The following is an 18685-nucleotide window of genomic DNA, read 5'->3' as shown; positions in this document are numbered from 1 at the left end:
AAAGAAGAAAGGGAGGCTCAGACACCAAACAAGATGACAGAGGGGGGCCTGGGTACATGAGAGGGGAATGGTGGAGAGGGGAGGCAAGCTGTGAGGAGAGGCCTGCTCAAGATGCAAGAGGGCAGCAAGACACTGCTGGGGGGGCAGGGGAGAAACTAGTGTGCTTATGGGCACCTGAGTGGCAGGGTTGCAGCACCAGCTGCAGGACCCACCAGAGCAAGGGAGGGGCGGGGAGGCAAGCAGTGGGGCCAAGGAAGGAGATGGCCCCTGCAGCACCTGAGGCTGGGGAGGGAGCAGCAGCAGCAGAGATGCAGGGGAACCGGGGGTGGAGGGAACACCGCAGAAGAGCTGTACCAGCTGCCACCTAGGGACCCAGATGGAAGGAGGGTCCCTTACAAACTCCCCCCCCCCCCCGACACACACACACACACACACAGTTCCAATACTATTACCCTTACGATTGTCAGATGGGATGTTGTGGCCTCTTTCTTTCCCCACGCGCAGAGGTGTGCACAATGCATTAGGCAGTAGGAACTGGTTCACCTTCTTGTTGCAGTGAGTAATGTAGTGGGGACACCTTACTCAATACCTCCCATGGATTAGATTTTCTACCCCTATATTTATACTCAACTTGGTTGTTCTAGTAATATCTACCAATCTACATTTTGTGTAAGATCCCTATTATGCCAATATCTATGATACATTTTGCTATGCCAAAATATTGCAAAAGCAGTTAATTAGTTTTTTGGCTGTCTCTGGAATTTTTCCCTTATCAAAAATGGGATGTACTAGTACCAGGTTGCTTCTGGTCATCTTGGCCTGGTCTTGCTGTCCTTTACAAGTTATGCATGATTGGGCAAGCACTCCTGACTCTCCCCCACCCTTTTTGGCTTTGTGTGTGTGTGCACTAGACTTGAGACAGGCCTCGGGTTTGCTTTGTTAGAGATCCATACTTTGGATAGGGCCAGGACAAGGCCTAGCAATGCAGACATTGTTGTTCTGGTCAAGGGAGAGCCATCCAGGCTCCCCTACAGCTGACCAGGAGCATCTGTCCTGATAGCCAGTTTTGCCAAGGGACAGCCCCCACAAAATGCTGAAAGGGGCAAGTGTAACCTGTGCTATAGTACCCAGACTGCAGATTGTGGGCTGAACACGGGTCTGGGACCCAGGAGTGAGACGGACCCTGTCACAGTATATGTATTTAGCTTCACTGCAAGTTTCACGTTCTACCCAACCTCCAGTGTGTCTCCCAAATTGAAGGGGCTAGATGGCAATGGTGGAGTCCAAACATGTCCATTCAATACTTGAAATGCCCAAGCAGGGGGCTAGTTAGTGGTTTCCTGTAACCTGGCCACTGAAACTAGCCTAAAGCCAGCAGCAAGCCCAGGACAAGCTCTCCTGGCCCTGGTCTACACTAGGGCTTTATTTTGAAATAACCCCCTTAGGTCGAATTTCTAATGGCAACAACTTTCAGTTGCTATGGCCCTAGGCTAGAGTTGGACTGATACAACTGGAGGTAAAGAGCTCTGTGTCAGTACAGGTCCCCTGAGCCCACCCGTGTCCCTGAAACACAAAATGCAAGGCAAGAGGATGGACCTACAAGCTATATAAAGACCTCCCTCTACCATATATTTGGTTTGTCTTCTGTGACCCAGAGAATCTGAATTACTTGATCAGGCCCTGAGTAATAACCAGACAAATGGCCCTGTGGATTTATAAACATTTTAACAAATGAAGGTTGAATTAAAGGAGCACGCTTTCCTCCTCCCTGCTCCCAATATTAATGTGTAAATGAGATCAGACAGCATCAACCAGAGCCTCGTGTACTGTAAATACATTTCTTACACTGTCCCACATAAACACTGGAAAAGACAAAGATCAAAATGTTTGGCTGTGCAGAGCAGTGTGATGAAATGAACATGTTGCTTTGTGGAAGGGGGGGGATGCCTGAGAATAACAGACTGGATGGAGACCTAGGAACCCAGATGATCTGGGGGGCCTCAAAGGGGGAAAATCCCCACTAGCAGCAGGAACAAATAAATAATTCTGTTCTCTGATTAATTTCTGCCTTTGATCTAGTGTTTTTTTTTTCTTCCTCCCTCTAGCTGCCTTTCTGTCCCTCTTCCTGCTTTCACTCCCCTTCCAACACATTTTTTTTTCCATCCCCTCTTGCAGTTTGATTTATCCCATGGCCGGCTCTGAGAGCTTGACATCCTCTGATGAATTGGCATGGCTTGTCTGCTCAGAGCCCATTGCTCCTGCGTCTGGAAGGACATTCCCAGTTTTTATTCATTTTTCAAAACCAGGCATCCATCTAGTTGGTGTTGTGCAATATATTTAATTCATATGTCGCTCTCTTCCTCATTTGGCATTAGGGAGATTGCTCTCTCACACACGGCTCAACCTGCCCCATCCTAGGGTTATTTAGCTTAACCATGACAGCTGCTAAATAATAGGGTGTTTCTCCCACAGCCAATCCCTACCTTCTGAGGCAGTAAAAATCACATGGGTGTCTCTGATATTTCCCTGCCCCGTTGCCAAAGAGATGGACCTTGGAGACAGAACAGTAGAGTTAAATGGAAGTGGTCAGGACAAATACAATCAAGTGGCTTATCTCATATTGGCATGGGTGAGGGCAACAGCCTCAGAGATTTTAAATTTAAAGAGATTTTAACGTCAATGGAGGATTGCAAGAGAGCAGGGTTTCACATTGGACATTAGACAGGGACTTCCATTAACATTTCAAAGAAGGGGAAATAGGGGCTAACAGCAAAATAAAATGTCTAGCCTCTCTCTAAGGGGGTATCTCCTTGTTGGCCACACAAATGAGCATAAAACACCTGGCCTAGAAATTTCCTTGGGCCTGGCCAAGATTTTTTCAAAACTGTTATTTATTATTATTGTTGTTAGTTATTTAGGGAGTCAATAATTTGTTGTTCAACTTGAAATGTCTTAGAGGGGCCTGGTTTCTCACAGGATGGGTGCTCGGCCCTTTCTGAAAAGCAGGGAGCTGGGTACTTAACTCCCCCACCCCCAGCAAAGTCTAGAAAACATGACTAACAAAGCCTGAAATGAGGCCCCATTTGGCTGGCTTTGGGTTGTGTAATAAACCAAAAACTTGGTGTATACTCAATGAACTAAGATTGCTGAGCTCCTGAACCTTTAAGCATGGTGTAACACACATTGGCTACGTCTAGACTACATCCCTTTTCCGTAAAAGGGATGCAAATTAGACGTATCGCAATTGCAAATGAAGCGGGGATTTAAATCTCCCCTGCTTCATTAGCATAAAAATGGCTGCCGCTTTTTTCCGGCACGGAGCTTTGCTGGAAAAAAGCACCAGTCTAGATGCGGCTCTTTTGGAAAATAAAACCTGTTCCGAAAGATCCCTTATTCCTTCTTTTAAGAGGGATAAGGGATCTTTCAGAAAAGGCTTTATTTTCCAAAAGAGCCGCATCTAGACTGGTGCTTTTTTCCAGCAAAGCTCCGTGCCGGAAAAAAGCGGCAGCCATTTTTATGCTAATGAAGCAGGGGAGATTTAAATCCCCGCTTCATTTGCAATTGCAATACGTCTAATTTGCATCCCTTTTACAAAAAAGGGATGCAATCTAGACGTAGCCATTGTTTTCCCTTCCATGGCACTCAGTGCTCTGAGACTGGGAAGAATCTGAGCCTGAAATTTCTGCTGGATGAGGACCAGTTTATGATTGTCAGTGTTAGACCATGGTCCTGTACAAGTCGTCAGAAGTAGAGACTGAACATTAGAACGGCCGTACTGGGTCAGACCAAAGGTCCATCTAGCCCAATATCCTGTCGTCTAACTGTGGCCAATGCCGGGCACCCCAGAGGGAATGAACAGAACAGGGAATCATCAAGTGATACCTCTCGTCATCCATTTCCAGCCTCTGACAAACAGAAGCTAGGGGCACCATTCCTACCCCTCCTGGCTAATAGCCATTGATAGACCTAACTTCCTTGAATGTATCTAGCTCTTTTTTTTTTTTTGAACCCTGTTAGTCCTGGTTTTCACCACATCCTCTGGCAAGGAGTTCCACAGGCTGACACTGTGCTGTGTGAAGAAAAATTTCCTTTTGTTTGTTTTAAACCTGCTACCTATTCATTTCATTTGGTGGCCCCTAGTTCTTATGTTATGGAAAAGTTATTTACTTGCTCCCATATTTACTTTCTCCATACCTGTCATGGTTTTATAGACTGTACTGGGACCCAAAGGATTTGACGCCATAAGGCTCCAATGCCTGACCTAAGTGTGAGTTATAACATGCATAACTTGACATAATGTGGCAGCTCAGCTATGAGTTTTGGATGCACTAGAACTTGAAACTCCTAGTGAGTCTCCTGGCACGGACAACCCCATGCAGCAAATGATGTTTCAGGACAAAGCCAGCTCTAATTAATGGGTTAGGTAGGACCTTTCCCTGGTTAACTGCCTACTGGAGGTTTCTTGCACCTTCTTCTGCAGTCCCTGCCAGGGACAGGACACAGATAGATAGATCACCCGTCTAACCCAACTGGTAATCCCCATGTTCTGATGACTTGAAACCAGCCACAGACCTTTGCCCACCAAAAGGGCCAAGTTGCTCACAGCTCTAGTTGCTACCCAGACGGTAGATTCAATGGACCATAAAAACTTCATGAAAAGAGATTGTGCCATTGTGGTGCAGAAGCCTTACTTTGTTGTTGTGGGTCACAGAGCACCTTATTCTGGGTGGTGCTGAGTACCAGCAATTCCAACTGACATCATTGGGAATTATTGGTACTCAAACTCTCTCTGGATCATGCTCATTCACAGCACAGCTCTTTGCTCTGATTTTCCATGTGTGTGTGTGTGTGTGTGTGTATTTTTTTTTTTTTTTTTTTTGCATCTTTGCTGCCTCTCTCATTGATGGGTCTTGATTTTTTTTTTTTTTATCCCCTGAGGAACTCACAGGAATGACATCCTCATCTTGTGTCTTCCTTGTCCCAGATTGAACTTCCATTCTCCCAGAATGCACTGGGACAGAAGTAGTAAATCTCCTCAAGGAAACTTTAAAAAATTCCATCTGTACCTCCAGTTTTTATATAATTTTGGAGCTGCTTATGCACTTTAGCCAGAGGAATATTCTATTTCAGACACTATTCACTAACCCATTCTCCAACTCCCACCTCTTTTTAGTTTTTATTTAATTTTCCATTTTTTGTTCCATAGTGAAATCATGTTTTACAAAGAAAAGTTTTAAGAGTTTTAGTATATGGCAGCTTCGATCTTTCTCTGTAGTGTAGACATAACCAAGCTGATGAGGCTCTTAGGCTGCGTCTAGACTGGCAAGTTTTTCCACAAAAGCAGCTGCTTTTGTGGAAAAACTTGCCAGCTGTCTACACTGGCCGCTTGAATTTCCGCAAGAATACGGACGATCTCATGTAAGAAATCAGTGCTTCTTGCGCAAATACTATGCTGCTCCCGTTCAGGCAAAAGTCCTTTTGCGCAAATGCTTTTGCGCAAGAGGGCCAGTGTAGACAGCTAAAAACTGTTTTGTCCAAAAAAGCCCCGATGGCGAAAATGGCGATCGGGGCTTTCTTGCGCAAAACCGCGTCTAGATTGGCACGAACGCTTTTCTGCAAAAAGTGCTTTTATGCAAAAGCGTCTGTGCCAATCTAGATGCTCTTTTCCGCAAATGCTTTTAACGGAAAAACTTTTCCATTAAAAACATTTGCGGAAAATCATGCCAGTCTAGACATAGCCTTAATGTATTTAAAAGGCTAAAGCGCAGCTGGCAGACCTGGCACAAGCCAGGAATCAGCTGGCCTGGCTCATGCTGTGTTCTCCACCCCGCTGCTCACCAGCCTTTCAAATGCATTAAGAGCCAGCAAGCTCTCTTAATACATTTAAAAGGCAGAGCTGCAGCGGGGTTAGCTCCCAGGGTGGGAGCTAACCCCGGTGTGGCTCCCCCGCTTATTGACTAATTGACTAGGTCAGCGTTTCCCAAACTATGGGCCGCGGCCCAGTACCGGGCCGTGGGGAAAAAAATACCGGGCCTCAGTATGCCTGGTGGCTGCCGGCAGGGCCGGCCTTAGGCCGATTCGGTTGAATCGGGCCCTGTGCCCCTGAACCCGGAAGTGCTGGCGAGTTACAGAGCCGGGGGCCCTGCTCCACCAATATGTGGGGCTGGGTCTCTCCCCCAGCTCTGCGTGGCGCGCACCCTGACCCGTCCCTGCCGTGTGCGGCTCCTCCTCGTTGGCTGCTGCTGCCCATGCGCAGTGTTGCACGTGGGCGGAGAGGACATTAGGATATGTTAAAGGCCACCAAAATGCAGACTAGTCAGTAGAAGCTCTTTTTAACAATAAGGTGGATGGGCTAGCAAGGACCCCTGTGTGGCTGCAGTCACCACACGTGGGGCCCTGCGCCAACAGCTGAAGCAAACTGAGCACCCGGTAGTGGTACCAGCACGGTGGGACTGACAAGAAATTGTATGTTGGGCCCATGCACTTGCTCATGAGGGGGTGGAAGGGACTTTGCAATGAGCTAGACACAGCCTGCTGGCCAGGACAGCGACAGGACGTAACTGGGTACAGAACTGTCTTACATGTGTTGCTTTTAACCCATGCCGGCCAGGGGAATCTGAGGATCACCTGCCCTTAGGTCATCAGCGGGAGCCAGGAGGCCTGTGGGCCCGCCTCCAGGTAGATTTTGTTGAAGGGTTACCCCCTGGGGAAAGAGGGTGTACCTCACTTTTGGTAGTAGTAGATGCATTTTTGGGATGGGTAGAGGCATTTCCCATGAAAACCCACAGTGCTGAAAAAACAGCCAAGGTTTTATTTAAAGAGATCATTTGTAGATATGGATCTCCTGAGGTGATTGACTCAGATAGGGGTCCCCAATTTCTGCCAGCAATCTGGAAGGCATTGTTGGATGCTCTAGGGATACAACGGAGGCTGTATATCCCCAGGCACCCTCATAGTTCTGGGCAGGTGGAACGTATGAATCGTACCATTGAAGCAGCCTTATCTAAAGTCTTGTCAGAAAAGGGGGGATCCTGGACTAAACATCTGCCTTTAGTGTTAGCTGTACTAAGGAGTAGATCTTGATACAGTAGTTCAATGACAAATACTTTGCTTCAGTTTTTAATGAGGCTAATGAAGAGCTTAGGGATAATGGTAAGTTAACAAATGGGACTAAGGCTATGGAGGTAGATATTACCATATCCGAGGTAAAAGCCAAACTTGAACAGCTTAATGGGAGTAAATCAGGGGGCCCAGATAATCTTCATCCAAGAATATTAAAGGAACTGGCACATGAACTTGCAAGTCCATTAGCAAAAATTTTTAATAAATCTCTAAACTCAGGGGTTGTACCATTTGACTGGAGAATTGCTAATATAGTTCCGATTTTTAAGAAAGGGGGGAAAAAAGTGACCCGGGTAACTATAGGCCTGTTAGTTTGACATCTGTAGTACACAAGATCTTGGAAAAAAATGTTGAAGGAGAAAGTAGTTAGAGACATTGAGGCTAATGGCAATTGGGACAAATTACAACATGGTTTTACAAAAGGTAGATCGTGCCAAACCAACCTGATTTCCTTTTTTGAGAAAGTAACAGATGTTAGATAAAGGAAATGCAGTGGATCTAATCTACCTCGACTTTAGTAAGGCATTTGATACAGTACCACATGGGGAATTATTGGTTAAATTGGAAAAGATAGGGATTAATATGAAAGTTGAGAGGTGGATAAGCAACTGGTTAAAGGGGAGACTACAGCGGGTCATATTGAAAGGTGAACTGTCAGGTTGGAGGAAAGTTACTAGCGGAGTTCCTCAGGGATCAGTTTTGGGGCCAATTTTATTTAATCTTTTTATCGCTGACCTTGGCACCAAAAGTGGAAGTGTCCTGATAAAATTTGCGGATGACACAAAGTTGGGAGCTATTGCCAATTCAGAAAAGGATCGGGATATCATACAGGAAGATCTGGATGATCTTGTAAATTGGAGTGATAGCAATAGGATGAAATTTAATAGTGAGAAGTGTAAGGTTATGCATTTAGGGATTAATAACAGGAATTTTAGTTATAAGCTGGGGACACATCAGTTGGAAGTAACGGAGGAGGAGAAGGACCTCGGAGTCCTGGTTGATTATAGGATGACTATGAGCCACCATTTTGACATGGCCGTGAAAAAGGCTAATACGGACTTGGGATGTATTAGGCGAGGTATTTCCAGTAGGGATAAGGAGGTGTTAGTGCCATTATACAAGGCATTGGTGAGACCCCATTTGGAATACTGTGTGCAGTTCTGGTCTCCCATGTTTAAGAAGGATGAATTCAAACTGGAACAGGTACAAAGAAGGGCCACTAGGATGATCCGAGGAATGGAAAACCTGTCTTATGAAAGGAGACTCAAGGAGCTTGGCTTGTTTACCTTAACCAAAAGAAGGCTGAAGGGGGACATGATTGCACTCTTTAAATATATTAGAGGGATAAATGCCAGGGAGGGAGAGGAATTATTTAAGCTCAATACCAATGTGGACACAAGAACAAATGGATATAAGCTGGCTAGTAGGAAGTTTAGACTTGAGATTAGACGAAGGTTTCTAACCATTAGAGGAGTGAGGTTCTGGAACGGCCTTCCAAGGGAAGTAGTGGGGGCAAAAGATCTATCTGTCTTCAAGATTAAACTAGATGGCTATGTCTACATTGGCCCCTTCTCCGGAAGAGGCATGTTAATTTCCAACTGCAGAATAGGGAAATCCGCGGGGGATTTAAATATCCCCCGCGGGATTTAAATAAACATGGCCGCCGCTTTTTTTCCGGCTTGGGGAAAAGCCGGAAAAGAGCGTCTAGACTGGCACGATCCTCCGGAATAAAGCCCTTTTCCGGAGGATCTCTTATTCCTACTTCAAAGTAGGAAACTAACATGCCTCTTCCGGAGAAGGGGCCAATGTAGACGTAGCCGATGGGTTTATGAAGGGGATGGTTTGATGAGATAACATGATCTTGGTAACTAATTGACCATTCATTATCCGTGGGAAATAGGTCAATGGAGGGATGATAGGAGTTACTACAGAGAACTTTCTGGGTGTCTGGCTGATGAGTCTTGCCCACATGCTCAGGGTTTAGCTGATCGCCATATTTGGGGTCGGGAAGGAATTTTCCTCCAGGGTAGATTGGCAGAGGCCCTGGAGGTTTTTCGCCTTCCTCTGTAGCATGGGGTACAGATCACAGCTGGAGGATTCTCTGCATCTTGGGGTCTTCAAAGTATTTGAAGGCTTCAATATCTGAGATATAGGTGAGAGGATTATTCTAGGAGGGGGTGGGTGAGATTCTGTGGCCTGCACTGTGCAGGGGGTCAGACTAGATGATCATAATGGTCCCTTCTGACCTTAAAGTCTATGAGTCTGAGTCCTTTTGTCTGTCTGGGTGAGTCCTCTGCAGCTACAGGGAGGGACAAGCATGTCTCTCTCTCTCCAAGAAACAATTCTTCATTTTCTGTAAGTAGGGTAAAGTTTAGGTAGTTTTGTTAGGCTTTATTGTTTTAAGGGTTGGGTATGGGACCTGCTCTCTGGCACTGCTTAAGAGATGTTTGGCTTTTCTTTTTAACTAAATTCTAGCCTATGGTGTAATTCCTCCATGAGTATATTTTGTTACCTTTCCTTCTGATCCTTATGCTTGCAACAGGAATATTGTTGTAACAATAAAAGTTTTCTCCTTTCTTTTTATTAACCTGGCAGTGGTTACTTGTGTGTCCTGATTTTCATAATAGGGGTGAGATTTCCCAAATGATCTTTCCCCTAATTTCGTTGTTAATATTTGGGTGGTGGCAGCAGAAGTTTTATTCCCAAAATCTAGGTTTTTGAAGATTTTGGGAGGAAGTTTTATACCAAAGCCTGGTAGATAAGGCTTTGGGGTACACTTGCTGGCCCCCACTTCTGCATTTATCATGCCAGAGTGGGGAAGGAGCCATGACAGCCCCTGACCCAGTGGCCCCAAAATATGAGACAGCAAGCCACTGGCAGCCAGCCCTCCACCGCTCCCCAGGAGCAGTCTGCCAGCTCCCAGGAGCCTAAAAGGGGCTGGAGAAGGCGGGCGCCTTCCTGGTTCAGGGTGGAGATCATGGACCTTATTCAGGTTTGGGGGGGATACCCCCAACATCCATGATCTCAGCCCTAGACGGAGGAACACGGCTGTCTATGGTAGGATAGCTGCCAGCCTGGCCACCAAAGGCCACATGCGAACCCAGGGGCAGGTTTGCATGAAAATCAAGTTGGTCCGGTGAGACCCTGAGCTTCCCCTCCCCCTTCTTCCCCTCCCTTCCAGCTCCCTTCTCCCAGGTTTCTCCCTCCCCTCTCTTCTCCCCTGTCTCGCCTCCTTTCCCAAGTCTCACCAGCGTTTCATCGCCCACCCCCCCCCCCGCCCCCGTTTTGTTAACTAAAGAGAGTTTGTGTTCATGAAAATACATGTATTTTATTTGACATCAGGAAGGGGGGTAAGGGAGGGGTAAGTGGAAGGACATGAGGGAGGAATGAGGCACAAGCCCCCACTGGGGCAGACCAGGGAGGCTCTTAGTGCTGCTCAGGGTGGAAGCTCTCCCGTAGGGCCTCCTGGATACTGACAGCCCCCCAATGGACCTCCAGGCTGGCAGCCTGCAGAAAGTGCAGCCAGGCTCACAGCAACGCAGCCACGAGACGCACCAGAGTGCCCGGGGCAGCTCTGGCTCCATGTTGCAGAGTGCTGTGGTGGCCTGAATGAGGGCAACCAGAGCACACAGAGACAAAATGCTTTACTGTCCCTCATCGAGGTAGGCAAGCAAGCAGGGAAAGCTGAGAATCGGCTGTCAAGGGGGGGTCCCTTTAAGTACAGGCCTCAGATACATTGTGTGGCTGCTGTCTGAGGCTAACTCCTGACCTGATGGCCTGCCGGACCTGGTTCCGGTCGGCCTTAAATGTGATTCAGCGTCCAGTCAGTGTGGATGCGATATTTCGAAATGCATTTTGTGTAGACGTGTTATTTCAAAATAACTTATTTCGAATTAACTATTTCAAAATAAGATATTTCGAAATAACGCTGTAGTGTAGACATACCCACACTGCGGAGTGGTGGGGCAAGGCACTGCTGGGGAAAGCTCACACTGCAGGGTGCAGAGCAAGACAGTGCTGTGGGAAAGTTCACACTACATGGTGCAGCGCATTGCTGTGTGGAAGCTTACACTGTACAGGGTAGGACACTGCTGTGGGAAAGATCACACTGCAGAGGGCAGGGCATTGCTCTGGGGAAGCTCACAGTGCACAGAGCAGGGCACTGCTGTGAGGAAGCTGACACTGCAGAGGGCAGGGGCAGGGCATTGCTGTTGGGAAGCTCACACTGTAGAGGAAAAAGCAGGGCACTGCTATGGGAAACCAAACACTAAAGAGGGCTTCAGCGGGGGAGGGGGGAGATTGGACCTGCAGACCGCGGTCCCTGCACTTCCCCTGAACGAGTGTCAAGCCCTCTGAGGTGGAGACAGAGGTCTGGCCGGCAGGGGGCACAGGTGGTACTCGGGGGGAGGGGGGCGGTCTAGGACGCAAGGGAGGAACAACGGGGGGCAGAGAAACCTCCCCCTGGGGTGATCCCTCTGCTTTGCCAGGGGCAACCACACCACCCTCTCCACCTCAGGCCCCACTGAATCAGGTTGGACAAAGGTGGAGCCTGCCTGCTCGCCAGAGAGTTGCCCCCTGAGCAGAGCCGTTGTCAGAAGGAGGAGAGGCAGCTGTGGAGGCTGGACTATCAGGGGGCCGGCGGTGTTGGGGCCAGGGCCTGGTCGCCTCCTCGGACTGGGGTGGGGGCAGTCCCTCCAGATGTGCTCCATCGCCTGGCAGAGGAAGCATCGGGTCTCCCCCAAGGAGTAGTGTACCCGATAAAGGGCCTCCTAGTAGGGCACTAGGAAGGACCCCTTGAGTGCCAGCTGTGACGGTTCACACACACCCCCCCCCCCCCCCCAAGCTTTATGAAATGGACTTATGGACATTTATGTCCATAACTCAAAGGTGCTTTGAGCAAATTACTTCATGTAACCTTCATGTCATAATCCACTGGATCTGTGGGATGGGGTGTCTACCCTGCACTGGCCCTTTAAGGGATTAAAACCCAGCCCTGGGTGAGGGCTTGGAGGGCTGAAGACATGGAGCAAGTAGCTGCAACAGATAGATGCCAATTAGGGCCCAGCTGTGGGCTGTATAAATAAGGGCTCCAGGGGCATTGGGGAGCAGGAGGGATCTAGGTGCTAGGGAGGCTTCCTAAGCCAAGGGCCAGGCAACGTCCAGCTCCCAGGGCCTGAAGCAAGGCCTCAGGGTACTAGGGCTCTGGGGAGGCAGCCAAGACAGGTGAAGGCAGCAGGTTCACACCCCTTGCCAATGATGAGTGGTCATTTCAGACTGCAGTTTGCCCCTGTGGTAGGGGCTAGCTGAAGACTGGCAGTGGGTCACTAAGGCAAGGTGAGCATAGGGAGTTGGGGAGCTCCCTGAGAGGGAGGACTCCAGAGTGTGGGGGCAGTATCCTGGGTAGGGCACCACGGTCTGGGAGAGAGATGGGCCCTGACAGTGGTGGTGAATAAGAAGTAAGAGTGGGTGAGACACCAGCCAGAAGGGGCATTCTAGCACCAAAAATGCTAATTGCCTGAGTGACCAGCAGGAGGTGCACTTGGTGCTGAGTCTGCCCTATGACAATTTGTTTCTTTGTGTATGTATTATTTTTGTGTGTAAAATTAGACATGTGGAGTAGGGAATACTATATGGCTGCATCTAGACTGGCAAGTTTTTCCACAAAAGCATCTACTTTTGTGGAAAAACTTGCCAGCTGTCTACACTGGCTGCTTTGAATTTGTGCAAGAACACTGACGATCTCATGTAAGATTGTCAGTGTTCTTGCGCAAATACTATGACTCTCCCGTTCGGGGAAAAAGCCCTCTTGCGCAAATGCTTTTGCACAAGAGGACTGGTGTAGACAGCTGAGAACCATTTTGTGCAAAAAAAGCCCCGATGGCTAAAATGGTGATCGGGGCTTTCTTGCGCAAAACTGTGTCTAGATTGGCCACGGATGCTTTTGCGCAAAAAGTGCTTTTGCAGAAAAGTGTCCGTGCCAATCTAGACGCGCTTTTCCACAAATGCTTTTCACGGAAAAACTTTTTTCCATTAAAAGCATTTATGGAAAATCATGCCAGTCTAGACGCAGCCTATGGGTTTTAAGTGTGTGAATGAAAGTCATCAAGAGAGGCTTCAGTGTCTGAGCAGTCATTTGGGGGGGGTGTACCCTCTTGGCAGGGCTCGCTGCAGGAAATCGAGAGTGAGCTGTGACAAAGCCGCCTTCACCTCCTGGAGTAGGTACAGGGGTGTTGGGAGGGTGGAAAGCCCCATGTGCCGAGCGAGTGCTCGGGGATCCACCCAGTCCCCCCTGTCGTAGTCCAGGAGGTCTCCGACCATGGTGGTTTCTGCCAGGATCAGCCTCCGGCGCACCGAGGGAGACTCCGCCACCTGCACGCACAAGGCTGGATTGTGGAGCAGGGGCTCCGCGAGGAGGTCTGCCCCCTCGGAGGCCACAACGGACCTGGTCGCCGAGAACAGCTTCCAGGTCTGGAGGAGGTCCTGGTAGAATTCCGGCAGCTCTGAGAGGTCTCGCGGAAGACCCCTCGGGTGGATAAAAAAGAGCTGCCGGTCGTATCGGAGCCCTCGGAGGTGGCGGAGGAAGGCGCGCGCCAAGGTGCCCCATGCCGGACTACCTGCACTGAAGAGGAGTCTCTGCAGGGCCTGGAGGCGGAAGGTCCGCCAAATTCAACACCAGCTCCTCCATGTGAGCCCAGAATGACCTTGGCGACCCCCAGTACCTCGGGCCGTAGGGCAGGGGAGAACAGGGTGACCACCCCAGACAAGCGAGTGCTGAGGTGGCTAAAAAACACCCCATCCCCCCACTCCAGCCTCAACGGCTTGAGTCGTGTGGGTCTCCTGCAGGAAAACCACTGAGTACCCCCCCTCCCGAACAAAGGCGAGCACCCGGCTCCTGTGGAGACCCGCCCTACAGCCCTAGGAATTTAATGTCACCATGGTGTATTTCATGATGAGGGCTGGGGTGAATCCTCATGGGCAGGATAATCGGTCCCCCCGCAGGTCCGGCAACAGGCCGCTCCCTGACCCGAAGGCCAGGAGAGTGTCATGGAACTTTCAGGACCAGCAGTAGGCCGCGATGTCCTGCCTCTTGGTCCCTCTCCTCTCCTGCAAAAGTGCCCTTGTGGCCCTGAGGATATGGTTGAAGAACTCCCAGTGCAGAAGGGCGAGCTGCACCTTGTCCTTGGCCCTGCGGGTATCCGCGAGGAACTGGCAGAGCTTGGACCTCAGCGCTGAGAGGGTTGGCGTAGCAGGGTTTTCCTCCATCTGGGCCCCTGTATGGGCCCCACGGGCCACGGAGACAGGCAAACAGGGATCCGATATCTGGTGCAGTGCCAGATGCGGTGGTGCTGCAATGCCCTTCTCCATCCCCAGCGAGGGATGGGGTGGCGGAGGGAGCAGAACAGCCCCTAGAGAACTAGGAATGGGGGACATGAAAACCATCCCCTGAGGGCTGCTCACAGCTAGTGGGAAAGAGAAGGCCCCCATGGGAGTGGCAATAACAGTGGGATGGGGGGGGCAGTGGAGGGGGAACGGGCATCGCGGTGGGGAAGGAAGGGAGAGTAGGGTCAGGAACAGACACCAGGCCTGAACAAGAGTGTGGAATGAGGGGGATGGTGGTGGTGGTGGGAGCAGGACTAGGAATGGGAGCTGGACTGGGACCCTAAATAGGGGTGGGATCAGGACCGGGGCTATGGACAGGAATGGGGGAAGGATCGAGACAGGGAGAGGGGCCAGAGCTTGCAATAGGGGCAAGGGGACAGTGCTCCAGGTCTGGGCCACCGGGCTGCGGCGCCTCCTGAATGGGGTCGGGGATTGAGGTGGGGAGGGGGCCCGCGCCAAGGCCGGGCTCGGATGGCTGGGTGGAGCTCGTGTCCTAGGCCATGGCATCGGTTACAATTATACCAATTGTTGGGCCTCCAGCAGGAAGAGACAGCAACCGCTCCGCTTCGAAGGTGGAGGGGGCACCCACAAGCCCGGGACCCGGCTGCTCGGTGCCGGCCATCGCCCCTAATGGCTTGGCGGCCTCAGACGAGGTACCTGTGGTGGCTGGGCCGACAAGGAGCATTAGGGGCGCCCTGACTGCGAGAGCGGAGATGGCCACCTGCGGCATGCGGGAGGGAGGAGGAGGAGGGGTCCGAGGCCCGTTGGCAGGGGGTTGTCCTCCTCCTGGGCTAACTGGGTCAGACCCAGGGTCTCGATCTCCTCAAAGATGGAGCAGAAATCCATCTCCACGGCCCCAGAGTCCTCCCCACCAGCCGCCGAGGCACCAGTTGCCTCGGCAGTGATGACGGGAGCGTGGATGGGAAAGGGGCCGGGGGAGCTCTATCCGAGGCCTCCTCGGAGATAGGCTCCGCGAGGGGGACGGTTCCGTCTCCCTCCGCTGCCATGGCATTCTTGTGCTGACGCTCATCGGGGGTGATGCTGACAGTGGTGGCTCCCCTCATTATTTTGCGGAGGCCTTCCCGCCTTCCTCATTCGAGGGGGGGTGGCCACGCCAATGGGGAGTATTAGGGACACCCTGAGGATGAGAACAGGGGTGGTTGTCTGGGGCATGGGGGAGGGAGGAGGAGGTGGCGGCGGCGGCGGCGGCGGCGCCACTGAGTCGCCACCCAGACCGAGGCCTGTTGGCAATGGGTTGTCCTCCCACTGGGCAAGCAGGGTCAGACCCAGGGCCTCGATCTCCTCGAAGATGGAGCTGAAGTCCATCCCCACTGCCCCATAGTCCTCCCCGCCGGCTGCCGAGGCAGTAATTGCCTTGGTGGTGACGACAGGGGGCACGGATGGTAAAGAGGCCGGGGGAGCTCCATTTGAGGCCTCCTCGGGGATAGGCTCCACAAGGAGGACGGTACCGTCCACCTCTGCTGCCATGGCAACCTTGACCCTCGCCTCCTGCTGATGCTTGTCGAGGGCCGTATCAGCTGCTGTGGCCCCCCCCTCAATATTTTGCATGGGGCTTTCCCACCCTCCTCATCTGAGGGTGGGGGATCGAGCTCACGGACCGCAGGCTCTGTGCTTCCCCCAAATGAGTGTCCAGCCACCTCAGAAGGAATCGAAGGGGTGGTCGGCAGGGGCAGAGCCAGGGGGCGCAGGTGATATTCGGGGGTGTCTGGGAGGAAAGGGAGGAACAATGGGGGGCAGGGAAATCTCTCCCTGGGGTGAGCCCTCTCCCTCATCTGGCAGCGAGTACACCACTCTCTCCTCCTCGGACCCCGCTGGATCTGGTTGTACAAATTCGAGGCCAGCCTGCTTACCTGGGCGTGGCACTCTTGGTGCCTAGGCGGAGCTGTTGGTAGGAGGAGGGGCAGCTGTGAAGGCCTGACCACCAGGGGTGCCGGCAGTGTTAGGGTCAGTGCTCTCTTGGGCCCCAGGGGGCTGGATGCCACCTCAGACCGGGTCAAGGGACGGTCCCTCCGGACATGCCCCGTCACCCGGCAGAGGAAGCATCAGGTCTCCCCTGAGGAGTAATGGACCCAGTAAAGGGCCCCCTGGTAGCACACCAGAAAGGACCCCCTCCAGCGCCACCCCATCACATGCTGCCAGCAGCATTTGTCACTGCATCTGCCAGCAGAATGACAGAACGTGATGGAGGGTGGGGTCCTTGCAGCCCAATGGGAGAGGGATGATGGTGGATATTGGTTTCCCCAGGGAGGAGAGGGCAGGTAACAGGGCAGCATTGGGGAGGAAGGGTGGAACGGAGGTTAACACCACCCGTACGCCCAGGTCCTCTAATGGTTCTAGGATCACGTGCATGCCACCTCTGCCAGGCCCCTCTCCACCACCTCCTGGACAGCGGCCTCCAAGGCAAGGAAGAACAGCACCTCCCCGTACATTTTGGAGGCCGCCACCACGGCCGAGGACCCCACCACCCTTGCCAATGCCCGCATGTATGTTTTGACGTGGGGCAAGGCGGGAACCAGGAGGCAGCGGACGCCGTGCTTCCTAGTCAGGGTGGGGAAGGGGCCCCGGCCACCAAGAATGGAGCTGGAGGCGGCAGTTGGGGCAGAAGATGCAGTGGCATGCAGAGGGTGGCAGTGGCCACCTGGGCGTACGCTCTGGGGGCCACGGATGGAATGCCCCCAAAGTTGGTGTGGGGAGCAGCAGGGGAAGAAGGAGTTGTGACAGATGTTGGTGCTGCAGTGGGCATGGCTGGCCTCGGGAGGTCCCTTCCGGGCCAGGCCTTTGCCCTTCTTCCCAGCAGAGGTGGAAGCCCCTCCAGAATCGGGGGGGGGGGGGGGCATCGGCCATGCCAGCAGCGGAGCCTGAACCAGGGGTCAGGAGGTCAGCCACAGTGGTCTTTGGGGCCAGTGGCAATGGGGGGGAAACATGGGGTTGACAGGATCAGGGGTGGGGGCAAGGGGTCTCCTCCATCATGACAGAGGGGATTGGAGGAGGCACAGACAGAGGGGGAAGGGGGACAAGGGTCGACTACTCCTCCCCACCAAACAGCAGGCAGGGGAGGAGGGCATCTGTCAAGGCTGTTCCCCACTCTGGCACGACGAATGCAGGAGTTGGGGACCCACAAGAGCACTCCAAAACCTTGCCTCTACAGCAGTGTTTCCCAATTCATGCTCCGTGGAACCCTGGGGTTCTGTGAAGTGAAAGTAGGGGTTCTGCGAAGAGCCAGCACTCCCCCGCCCCCTCTGAAAGAGAGAGAGCGACGGCTAGCCAGCTCCTTAAAGAAGCAGCACACTTGTTTCCCATTCCTCCCTGGCGACGCAGAGGCATAGGGAGGCGGGGGCAGAGGGAACAGTTGCTCCCGGAGGGCACACTAGGTGGGTGCCAGACAGGGATGACCTCATGTGACCCACAGCAGGGAGAGAAGCACTTCCCTTCCCCAAAGGAGCCAGCACATGTCACGTTACCGAATTGGAGGGAAGCAGCCAGATCGCTGCTGCACCCCTAGGTGGGGGTGTTGGCCCCAGAAATTGGTATAAAAGGGAGCCATGTGGGGTATTGAATGGGAGCTTGTTGTTTTCTGATCCTGTGTACACTGTTTATGTGAGTGTATAATGTCTGTGTGTGTAGGTAGGAATCTGTAATCTGTGTGGAAGCTGAATATTTCTGTGAATGTGGTTGAGCATTGCTATGGACAGGCTGAGTAGCGAAGCCCTGTGGAACAATGGCCCTTGATGGCCCAAAGACACACCTAAAGCAGGAGGGCGGAGACCCAAGAGCTGCCAGCAGAGAGAGGCTGAGGACCAGGTGACCTGCTGAGACCAGAAGAGGCCAGGAAGGGGGTATAAAGAGGCCATGTGGTCGATGCCATTTGGTTCTCAGCTCAGCACTTCATCCCAGAGGCAGCACTGCAGGGATTGAAGAGCCCGGAAGACCTGTGAACCCATCCTGATCGTAGGATGTGCAATAAGAACTTTTAAACCAGCAGCTGTAACATCTCTGCTAGAGCCTGCATCGAGAACTGGGAGATTCGGTGCATGTAACGTACTGTACTTTAATAACCTTACTCTCATGCTTTTCTTTCTTGTAATAATAAACCTTTAGATATAGATTCTAAAGGATTGGCCCAGCGTGATTTGTGGGTAAGATCCAGAGGGTAAATTGACCA

This window comes from Pelodiscus sinensis, unplaced genomic scaffold, assembly GCF_049634645.1.
Source record: "Pelodiscus sinensis isolate JC-2024 unplaced genomic scaffold, ASM4963464v1 ctg42, whole genome shotgun sequence".
In the NCBI taxonomy this organism is placed as follows: Eukaryota; Metazoa; Chordata; order Testudines; family Trionychidae; genus Pelodiscus; species Pelodiscus sinensis.
Note: the sequence above shows the minus strand (reverse complement) of the source record.